Source organism: Myotis brandtii, unplaced genomic scaffold (genome assembly GCF_000412655.1).
Source record: "Myotis brandtii unplaced genomic scaffold, ASM41265v1 scaffold1576, whole genome shotgun sequence".
NCBI lineage: Eukaryota > Metazoa > Chordata > Mammalia > Chiroptera > Vespertilionidae > Myotis > Myotis brandtii.
The window spans coordinates 208,534-218,655 of record NW_005355734.1 but is presented as its reverse complement, the minus strand read 5'-3'; positions in this window follow the sequence as shown (position 1 = coordinate 218,655).

Genomic DNA, 10,122 nt, shown 5'->3' with positions numbered 1-10,122 from the left:
GGAGGGGTAAGAGATCAACCAAAGGACTTGTATGCATGCATATAAGCATAATCAATGGACATAAGACACTGAGGGGTAGGGGAGGCTGGAGGATTGTCAAGGGGTGGAAAAAAGGAGACATATGTAATACTCTTTGTAATACTTTAAGCAATAAAAAAAAGCAAGTGTAAAAAAAAAAGAGATGCATTCAGGTTGGTTGCATCAGCTTGTTTTGATGATGTTTATATTGCTCATGATTGAACAACATCTTTGGGAGCAAGAGAAAAAAAAAACAAATCGTGCTGTTTGCAGTGAAAATAGAAGCAAGTAATTCTGCTGCTGTGTGGCCTGGCTAGTCACTGAGAAATCGCCATCCCTTCTGTGTTATACCAGCTCAGGGGCTTGCCTTTCTCTTTCCTTTCCAACACCCTTCCAACTGAAATCAGGCAGCATTGTAAAGGCTCACTGTCTTATTAAACTGCCACCGATATGCTCAAAATTTAACAACCATAATTAATTTATACCTACTTGTGAATCAATTCTAATTGAGCTTAGACTATTTTTAAAAAGTGCATATAATTGGATATCAGATCATTTTTTACTGATAGACAGGGGAGTGTGATAGAAGCAGAAAAGCCCCAGACAATAGTTGCTAACAGAAAAGAAAATGATTCTGTCAGGAGATAAGCCTCAAGGAAGTCATAACCTTGATTAAGGTGGGCCCAATTTACTTTCACCTCCTCGGGGAAACGGGGCCGGAAGCCTCTTCCACTTGTATAGACAGCTGTTCTCATTATGAAGACACATTTTATACTTGAATAAAATAAGTTGGTTTTAAAAGAGTCTGTTCTTGAGGAAATGCTATCTTTTATACACTGAATTTTTCTGAAAGATGTTGTACAAATACTATGTACTGTATTTTATAAAAACACTTGAGGTTTCACATATAGTAGGCATTGTAGAAAAGCCAAAGTAAAAACAAATACAATTTTTCCTTTCCCTCTTCCATTTTTAAAATTTTGAGTTTGCTACTACTGTACTTATTTTAAGGAGAAAGGCCGGGTCCTGAAGATTGAAGGTGGCTTATACAGGGTGGGGCAAAAGTAAGTTTACTGTGTGAACAAGCAAAAACCAGAGTTTATTCTTGTATTATTGCTTATTAATTATTGTGTTATTTTTCATATGGACAACTATAAACCTACTTTTGCCCCATCCTGTATAATAACTTGAACAGAGCAGAGATTCATGCTTAGTCTTAGTTTACAAATCATCATTCTTTCTTAAAATAAAGCTGTTAGGAAATGCTTTAACATAGTTAATATTTTACATATTCACCCCCATGTCAGTCAGGTCAATCTTGAAAAGGGGACAATTTAGTATGGTGTGTCCAAAGCTGTCAGACGTCTCTATTTATATCTAATTGTAAGAAGGTCAGAACAACCTGAAACCATCAGTCTTCATCACTGGTAATTCTTATACTTGAAAGAAGTTTTTTAATCTTAAACATGTACTCTTATTACACCATTTTTATTCACATAATAGCATCATTTAAATCTTGTTGTGATGCTTTAATGAAAATGAGAATTTTTGAAAAGTTGTCATTTACCCACTCTTACAACTCACTTCTCTAAATGACTGCCACCACATTTGAATAATTTCCTTATTTTATTTTTTTCATATTGATGAACATTTAATCTTTAAAACAATGACTAGATAGTATATAATGGAACCTCAGGTCTTCAAGTCAGTAATGGAGATAGCAAGCAGCTCATATGTATATAACCCTCTACAGTTTCTTAGGTAACTTCAAAATAATATGCCACCTTTTTTTTATTGAGCATCCACTACTGATGAAGTTTGAATCAATAATGTTATTCCCACATTTCAGATGTATAAAGGTAAGGCTAAAAAAGTTGTGTCATGATTTAAGATCAACTTGCTAGTTGGAAGATTAGAAGTAATTCTTATATATTACCATTTATCTTAAAATTGTTTAATTATTACCACGATTTCTACATACACTTAGAAGTACAAAGTATTTCATTATTCTTTTTTAAAATATATTTTATTGATTTTTTACAGAGAGGAGAGGAGGGGGATAGAGAGTTAGAAACATTGATGAGAGAGAAATAACGATCAGCTGCTTCTTGCAACCCGCCCCCCCGCCCCCCCTACTGGGGATGTGCCAGCAACCAAGGTACATGCCCTTGACCGGAATCGAACCTGGGACCCTTGAGTCCGCAGGCCGAGGCTTTATCCGCTGAGCCAAACCAGTTAGTGCTCATTATTCTTGATGGTTAGAAAGTGGAGATAGCTTTGCTTGCTTACTCAGAAGTCAATGTGTTCTTTCAGTGTGAGAACACATTTTCTATATTTCTATAGAAAATGATATCTTTTTCTATTTGAGCATATAGTCTCCTGTGTGTCTTTTACTCACCCTCCAGTATTCCTTTGGACATATATCCAAGTTCATATTCTGTCTACTTGACTCAATCATCATCTATAAACTCACTGTGATGTATTTTTGGTATAATCCTCAGATTTATTGGCCAAGTAATTAACAAATTAACAACTAACTAACTCTAATACATCATTTTTAAATTTTAAATGCCAATATCACTTATCTCTGGATTTATGTATAGTAAAATGTTCTAAGGCCATTATGAACTCTATTCCCTTTTTTAGCTCTTTCAATAATTTAACTGTATTTATTGTAAAAGAAGTTTCAGATTGCTTTAAGCCCTTAGACTTTGGGTGTGAATTTTCCCTTTAATTCTGCAAATTCATGTTTAGAGGCAAGGATTCATGTCCATGCTTTTCAATTTTCTGTGTGAGCCATTCTCCTAAAGAACTGTTTTCAGAGTCCGCCATGTTCCCTGGGCAGAGAAGTATCTATGGGGGACACGAGTACATCTGCTCTGCTGCGGGCTGTGCTGGATTGTCCAATGTTAATTTAGTATCATCCTCCCCTGCCCCCTTTGTGGTTTTCTCTGTATGGCAGAGAAGACGTAGAGAGCTTTCTTTTCCAGAACCCTGCTTTCTCCAAAATTCTGGGTTATAGTTAACCAATAAGAGAACTGTAATATTCAGAAGGTATTTCCTTCCAGACTCATGGGCAGACTGAAGAGGCACAGCAACTCCTCAGCAAGCATGTCAGAAGCACCCATTTTCTGCTGCAGACTGAGACCGTAGCTCTCGACCATTCTGACCAGCCCCTGAGAACCACCTGCTCTAATGCCTCAGGTGAAGACCTTGTTCTTTGCCTTCCTTGCCTCCCACCTGTGATGAACTTATATTTGATGTCAATTTTTCTGATTATAGCTCTCCCGCTCTCCCCACAATCATGTAATCCCAATGTATGTGTTAAACAATTATTTCATTAAAGTGACTTTGTTTTTCTGATGGAATCAAGATTGATACAAGTCCCTACAGAAACCCTTTATGTCTGAACACTGTTTAGATTAGTTTTTTAAATAGAAGTTTTGTCTCCAGAAACTTTGGGGTCCACCCTTAGGCTTCAGTTTAACCACAGTTGACACCCTTTTTAACTCATAATCTCTCCCTTCAGCTTCCTGGTAATAGTTAGCAGTATCTTTCCCATTCATGGGTGGGATAGATAATTTCTTTTGGTTTGTCATGGTCTGTGACCTTCTATCCACCATCACTTTATGCCAGTACATTTGGATTCAATAATCCCATATGTATAGTAACCATGTGATTTTCATCTAAAACACAAAACATCTGCAAATATAAGGAAGTGCTATTAATTCAGCCAGTGCAATAGGCATGATAGAATATCCCAGGCAAACTAAGTCACTTTATACATAGTTCCCATTTCCTCATTTGCTGCTCAGGCATCAGTATATTGCCCATTGTTATTTTAGATGAAATAATATTATGGATTACATATAAAATATGTATATTTAATATATGTAGATAAATATTTATAATATGTAATATGTAATATAGATATTTTAACATATATTCAACATTTGTGTGTTGCAGTAGCAGAAACATAGAAGCAATGACATGGTTAGCTTTGAGTCTTGCTGGGTGAGAACTACACAGTAATTATATTTTAAATTGGATTTTCTTTTGATTTTATTAAACTAAAAATGATGCACTAAGTATGTGGCAGACTAGGATGGTCTAAGGTAATTAAAAGTGATAGTAATTATAACAGTTATAGATTCTAATATTAGTTAATAATAATTATATTTACAACTATATGAAAGTTAGGTGTCATCAACCAATAGTTAATACAATACTGAGAAATCTAACTATAATTTAAGAGATCAATCATAACAATACTATTTAATTGAATTTTTATTAACAAAATAGTGAGGGATGTATAGAGAAGATAATCTGTATGAGTCTTCTATATAAAATGTCTTTAAGGCATTCAAAATTGTTGAGTTTATCCAAAGTCAATTATTCACAAGAATGCTTGTGTATTTTGGAGACACTTAAAAAATGATAGGCTAAAACCAAATTATAGTACTCTAACTAGAAACACAATTTAGGATTGAAGGTCTGAAATTAGTAGATATTTGAAACCTGTCTCACTGTTCTCTATATAACGTGACTTATGTAGACTTATGTTAATATTTTTGTAAAATTGGGTGAAAAAGATTGACACTTTTCTACTCAAAGTTAATGTTCTTTATCCTTGAATAAGAAATGTTTCTATGACTGCTTTGACAAATAGTGTATGTGAGAAATAATGCTGTGACGGTTTCTGGGCTCAGGCCTTAGAAGAGTGGCAATTCCCACTTCCTGTGCTATGAAATAATCTGCTGATGGTTGCCAGGTGGAAGGAGGGTTGGGAGCCTGGGTGAAAAAGTGAAGGGATCAGGAAGTACAAATGATAGCCACAAAGTAGTCTTGGGGTTTTTTAAGTACAGCTTAGGGAATACAGTCAATAATACTGTAATACTATGTCCAGTGCCAGGTGGGCACTTGAAATATTGGGACACCACTTTATAAAGTATATGATTGTCTAACCACTAGGCTGTACACCCGAAACTAATGCAAAATAATAATGAATATGAACTGTAATTAAAAATAAAATAAAAATCCCAGCCATGTCTTAGAAGCGCCCCGATGAGCTTCAGGAAGATGCTTGTTAGGAAAGGAATCATCCTGGAAGTAAATTCTCCGTCTCAGTCCAGCCACACCAGGTGGCATCACATGGAGCAAGGGGGAGCTGTCCCACCCCAGCTCTGACAGAATGGCAGCTCTGTGAGCAAAGGGAATCATTGCTGTTGTTTTAAGCCACTGACTCTTGAGGTTGTTGGCTCCTCAACAATAGGTAATCAGAACTGTAACACTGACACACTCAGATACTACTTTATATAAACTTAGTGCAATTCAGTGATATACAGAATTTCTTTTGCTAACTTGTAATATATTTCGTTTCTGTTTGTGACTAAGTCTAGCTAAAAATAGTTGAGATTTCTCCTTTGAACAAATTTTTCTCTATATAATTTATATACCTCTAGTGACTGTCTATTGTTTAATATAAAGATGATAGACATTTGCAAGATTATATAAGACTAGAGGCTCGGTGCACGACATTTGTGCTGGACATCCCCCAAGGGTTCCTTAGGGCTGCCATAGAGGCAGGAGAGGCTCCCACCATCGCTGCTGCGCTCATCAGCCATGAGCCCGGCTCCTGCATTGAGCATCCACCCCCTGGTGGTCAGTGCACATCATAGCAACTGGTCATTCTGTTCGGTTGATTTGCATATCAGCCTTATATTATATAGAATATTTCACTCTGAAATGTGGGCAATTTGGATGTAGTTAATATTTTTCTAAGAAAGAATTGGTAAACTATATTACATGGAACCAAATATCCATGTTATATTATTTTTAAATCAATTAATTATTGTTTTAGGTAAAAAGAATTACATATGAGACCCAAGGAATAAATAAGTTATTATACCCTTTTTAATAACTTTGCCCAATCCTTATTATGTGCTATTACAATAAAGGTAGGAAGCTGAACTTGAGTGGGATAGGAACTTTTTAATAACCTTACTCAAGTGATCAAAGTTGCATTATTACAGACAGCCATTCATATGGATGGATTCTGCATCCACAGATTTAACTGTGGAGCAAAGTATTAAAAAAAAAGAGGTTAAGTTTTTGCTGCCCTGTACTATGTAAGTAGGCCTATGATTTTTGTGACTGCTCTGAACAGGCACATACACTTTTTCTTATCATCATTCCCTAAATGATAAAAGTATAAAAACTATTTACATTGTATTAGGCATTATAAGTACTTGAGAGATGATTCAGATTATATGGGGGATGTGCATAGTTTACATGCAAATACTACCTCATTTTATATAAATGAGTGACTTGAGCAACCCTGGATTTTGGTATCCTTGGGGGGCCTGGAACAATCCTCCAGGGAATGATACCAGAGGATAAGTGTTATGCTGCTGCGATATCTCGAGGTAAATAAAGTTTCCAGAAACCTGTAGGCCAACTGCGTCTCCTATAAATTACTCTGGGAGGCCTATGTAGGTGGCTTCAACTAAGAGAGGCAGGGATAGACATGGAGACAGAAATAGAAATGGAGATAGATAAACTGTGCCAATGATAAGACTGATTACTTCTATAGAAAAAAAGACTTTACCTAAAAATGATTTTGAATGATACAGTTTTTGTGTGCATCATTTTAGAAAACCCACAAGCATATTGTAGTACACCTATCTCTCTCTGCCTATTATGTACACACACATACCTATGCTGAGTCCATCCAGATTTTCAGATTGGCTTTTAGCCTGAATAATTGTAAAACTCTCATTTTCTACTGAGAAATGTTCAGGAATCTGGAACCAAAGAATATTCTGGCCATAAATTTCTCAGAAGAATAGCTAAAGACTTGAGTTATGCTAGAGAGTTAATTTTATTTTAGACCTACTTCTTTTAGAAATTAATATTTAGAGCTGAGAATGCCCCATGGCGCTCACTGAATACTAATTGCAATACACATAGATACTACAAATTCATACTCTGCTTTCAGAGTTTTAACTCTTTGGGTGAAAACAGAACTCAGGGATTTTCTCTGATAACATATCTTCTCTGCTACAACCTTGGAGGACCTTTAGCTACTGAGTATTTCTATTGGAGGACATTTCTTTAGAAGGACATACATTCTTCTCATTTAAAGGTATTTGTATTTTTCCTTTTTGTTTCCAGCCCATTCTATCTTTCCCCACCGAATTGTGGACCTAGTCACTCTGGTTCTGTTTTTCATTTGCCTCTTAAGCTTACTTTTGAAAAACTAAAAAAACAACACAAAATAAATGCAAGCACTGGGCTTAGTTTACAGCTGGGATTCTGCACAGCATGTAAGACTAACTGCATCTGTGCAGAAAGTCCACCATATGGGTGGGAGGGGAATCATTTAATTTAGTTCATATGCATAAAGTAAGTGAAAAGTTGACTATATTTTATATCTTGCCAAAGACAAGCACAGCGGAGCTAGGAACAGAATCCAAAAAGTTTCATAATCAATCTTCTATTTTTCTTAGTAAACTACTCCATCTTTTAAGGCTGTTCACTTGGAGACTACAAATGATATATCCTCCTACTTTGAAAGTGTATTTTTATGCATATCAAACCATGTAAGAACAGTCGATGTTGTTTACAATGTTTTATCGTTGAATTTATATCTTTGAATTTCTTTATAAAAATGACTTCGATATCTAACTTAGAGGAAATTACAAATGCATAAAATACTTGAAAATGACAACCATTTCTGGAAAAAAAATCAATGTGTAGTACATGAATAGGGACACAATTTTTTAAAAATATATTTTATTGATTTTTTACAGAGAGGAAGGGAGAGGGATAGAGAGTTAGAAACATCGATGAGAGAGAAATATCAATCAGCTGCCTCCTGCATACCTCCTACTGGGGATGTGCCCGCAACCAAGGTACATGCCCGTGACTGGAATCGAACCTGGGACCATTCAGTCAGCAGGCCGATGCTCTATCCACTGAGCCAAACCGGTTAGGGCAATAGGGACACAATTTTAATCTAACCCTAGCTAATGTAACTTAGCTGATGTTAAGACTCTAGAGATTAAAATCATTTTATGGGGCATACCAGTAATGCTGACACATGGGACTTTGAGAAACATTCCTTGCTCAGACAAAAAAATCAGAGAGGATTTGGTGTGGGAAAGGACTTCTTTTTTTTTTTACAAAAATATATTTTTATTGATTTCAGAGAGGAAAGGAGAAGGAAAGAGAGCTAGAAACGTCAATGATGAGAGAGAATCATTGATTGGCTGCCTTCTCCACACCCCACAATGAGGATGGAGCCAGCAACCCAGGCATGTGCCCTGACCAGGACTCAAACTGTGACCTCCTGGGTCATAGATCCATGCTCAACCACTGAGCACCTCCAGCCAGGTGGAAAGAACTTCTTAAGTTCTATGAGACTATAGAGCTAAAGAGGAAATTTACTGTTAATATTTTCAATAAAGTCATTCAAAATATTCCACTCACTTTGTAAGAATAGTATTTCTACAATTTTTTAGGGAATCTTTGAGCAAATAAGCCTTCAGATAATGTGTACCAGATGGCATCACTGTGAATATTAAATGACAGCATAAACATATGTTCTATACCTTCTTGGAGAATAAACTTTAGAAGGTAGATTTACTATTGATTTTCTTTAATATACTTACTCCTGTGGGAAAATGTCTCCTCTTTGAAGTCTCACTTAATTATGTAAGAATGGTTATAACAATGAACGCAGAGTCCAGTGTGTCAAAATAAAACTATGGGACTCACATCTACTTAAAAAAAATAATAGGAGAGTTTTTCCTGTGTACAAGTATTATATTAATAAATCTGCAGTGTAGATGTTGCACAGTTATATCTATTAGTTGTAAAAGCTCTCTCAACCATGCTCTAAAGCAACTATTAGAATTAATTAACACCTTCCATTGCCGTGTTGTTGTAATTACTAACTTAATTTAATGAATAATTCAGAAAACTCATGTAAAATGCTTGTAAAAAGAGAGTCACTTGTTCTATTAAAATGAAAATAAATGGTTAACTTGAAAAAAGTGAGCCATTAAATAAAATGTTGCCATATTAGAGGTAGGCAAGGCAACTTGTCTACCAAAAACCTAGATTAAAAAATAAAAACACCTGCCTTTTTAGTTATTCATACTTGTCTTTAACATTTCATTCAACCTTAGTCAATAAAATTTAAGTGTGATTTATTAAAGAAAGATTGTGTAGCCTTAAAAGTGTTTAAAAATTCTGATAATGAATGAATATAGCTATTAGGTAGCTAGATAACATACATATCTATCTTATGACTCTCCTTGCTAAATTATCTGTTGATTAATAAAATAATTAGCAACTACAATTTTGTGAAGGAATAACATAGCAAGGCTTATTTTATATATTCTGTAATGTATTTATACATTATAAGTATTTAAAATGTGCTTTGTGATCCACAAAATCACAAAAGTTTTGAATAGTATTAGAAAAAGGAAGTGCTTTGAGGATTTTACTGTTTCAAATCATGTTTGATGTAGAATTTTTCACTGAAATAACCTTGACAGCTGATCACCAGCCTTTGTTTTACAGAATATTTTGATCACCAATGGGAGATATAGTCTGAATTTTTGGTTAAGTTGTATGCTCTGGGAGTTAAAATCATATTGTATCATTATTCATTTTATAATACACTAGTAGCCCGGTGCACGAAATTCATGCACATTAAAAGGGAATTAATTAGAGGAGATATTTTAATATTGCTATTTGCCCTTTCTCTATAATAGAAGTGTGAGAGATGAAAGGAAATTAGTAAAATGTGTATGAAAATAATATATAAATTTATTAATAAATAAACAGTAACAAAAGGATATAACAACAGAGGCATGATATAAAAACGACAAAAACATGATATAAAAACAACAGTGATACAAACAATGACTGATAAAGTGATTCAACTTATTCTTTTTTTTAAAATTAAATCTTTATTGTTCAGATTATTACATTGGTTCCTCTTATTTCCCACCATAACTCCCCTCCACCCAGTTCCCACCCCACCCTCTGCCCTCACTCCCCACCCACTGTCCTCATCCATAGGTGCACGATTAT